Source organism: Gracilinanus agilis, unplaced genomic scaffold (genome assembly GCF_016433145.1).
Source record: "Gracilinanus agilis isolate LMUSP501 unplaced genomic scaffold, AgileGrace unplaced_scaffold20544, whole genome shotgun sequence".
In the NCBI taxonomy this organism is placed as follows: Eukaryota; Metazoa; Chordata; class Mammalia; order Didelphimorphia; family Didelphidae; genus Gracilinanus; species Gracilinanus agilis.
This window is the reverse complement of record NW_025351965.1, coordinates 1,903-3,948: the sequence shown is the minus strand read 5'-3', so window position 1 is coordinate 3,948 and position 2,046 is coordinate 1,903. Positions and strand designations below refer to the sequence as shown.

Here is a 2,046-nt window from a genome sequence, read left to right as displayed (position 1 = left end):
AAGGGCTTTTGAATGACAAAGGACTGTGTTTTTGATTCTGGAGGTGATAGGGAACCACTTTTTATTGGAGTTAAATGATTAGGGTGGTGACATGGAGGAAAATCACTTTGGTGGCTAAATGAAGAATGGAGTGGAGTAAGGAAAGCCTTTTGGCAGCCAGACCAACCAGTAGGTTAATAGATCGAGTTTGAGGTGATGAAGACTTGTGACAGAACGGTAGCAGTTCCAGAGGAGACAACAGGGAGTACTCAAGAGCTATTGCAAAGGTGAAAGCAATGGATCTTGCAACTGATTGGATATGGAGGGTGAGAAATATTTTTTAAATTTTCCCTTTTTTTTTTAAACCGTTAACTTCTGTGTGCTCCTAGGTGGAAGAGTGGTAAGGGTGGGCAATGGGGGTCAAGTGACTTGCCCAGGGTCACACAGCTGGGAAGTGGCTGAGGCTGGATTTGAACCTAGGAACTCCCGTCTCTAGGCCTGACTTTCAATCCACTGAGCTACCCAGCTGCCTCTATTTTTTTTATTTTAAAAAAATATGGAACACTACACAAATTTGTGTGTCATCCTTGCCCAAGGGCCATGCTAATCTTCTCTGAATCATTCCAATTTTAGTATATGTGCTGCTGAAGCAAGCACAAGGGTGAGAAATATTGAGGAATCAAGGATGAAAAAAACAACTAATAATACAAGATAGTATTTGATTTGTGTAGCAGAGAATATGCATATTGCAGAAATTCAGAGGAAATATGAATTAGGGTTACGGTATTTGGGAAAGACTTCATGGAAGATGTAGACCCCGAGCTGGACCTTGAGATGCTTGTGAAGATATGATTGACATGAATACCAAAAAATGGTGGTATGATTTCTGGATGAAGCTAGAATGAAGATAAATATGAAAACTGGATAAGACCTGTCAAAATTTCTATGAAAAAATTCTCCATTATTTCACAATGCAGTCACCACATTTGGACTCTAACATTACAGTACCAGATGTGCTCTATGAAGAAAGAGAGATGACATTAAACAGGGATGGGAAAGGTCACTTTATTAGGAAAACAGAGGTTTTTGTACAGGAGTTGGCATAATTCTAAAGGCATTGAGGGAATAAGTCTTGAAATATTTGAAGTAGGAAGGATACCAAAAACTTGGGAGGGGAACCCCTGGATATATTCACTGAGGAAAAAATGACAGTCAAGAAAATGTCAATAGTTACAACCCCATAATACTCTTTTATCTCTATAAAGATTTTATAAGAATTATCTATAGAACTATCAAAGCATCCTTTACAATGATATAATAAAAGAATAGGGAGAATTTTAAAACAATATTTATAGTACATCACATCTTTATAGTCTTGTAATTTACAGTCATGAAAAGTTTATAGTACACTAGATTTCACTGTTGACTACAAGAAAATATTTTTGATTTAGCACAGAAAAATGCTGCTATAAAGATTTTCCATGTATGTGTTGAAAAGATATAATATTTTAAAATAATAATGAGATCAGGTCATTCAATGCCCTTCTGTTCAGTATGGAAACCAAATCAAAGTGAGATTTCCTATATAGTCACTTCAATAAACCTTAATAAAGTGAGATTAATTGCAGTATATAGATAGATAGTTAGGTCCTTCAAATGCTTCTGTTTGTGTATAACATTGTAATGATTCCATGAAACCCCAAAACACATAGAGCCTTCTAAATAAGATCCATGATCATTCAAAAGAGACACATTTCATGTAAAAAATAAAATTAGGGGGCAGCTAGGTAGTTCAGTGGAGTGAGAGTCAGGCCTAGAGACAGGAGGTCTTAGGTTCAAACCCGGCCTCAGCCACTTCCCAGCTGTGTGACCCTGGGCAAGTCACTTGACCCCCATTGCCCACCCTTACCAATCTTCCACCTATGAGACAATACACCGAAGTACAAGGGTTTAAAAAAAATAAAAAAAATAAAATTAATCTATTCACTATCTATAGGAAAAACCAGATACATGAAGACTGTCATTTGTCCTGGCTTTGACATTCAGACAATAAGCTAGAAACATTTA

At 36.8% G+C, this 2,046-nt stretch overlaps 1 non-coding gene across 1 annotated transcript; it reads right to left on the bottom strand.

Moving 5' to 3' along the window:
* Window positions 1–529: 529 nt before the first annotated feature.
* Window positions 530–636, bottom strand: LOC123254369. The gene has a single exon (XR_006506667.1). It is a non-coding gene; the product is annotated as a U6 spliceosomal RNA (small nuclear RNA).
* Window positions 637–2,046: the final 1,410 nt, after the last annotated feature.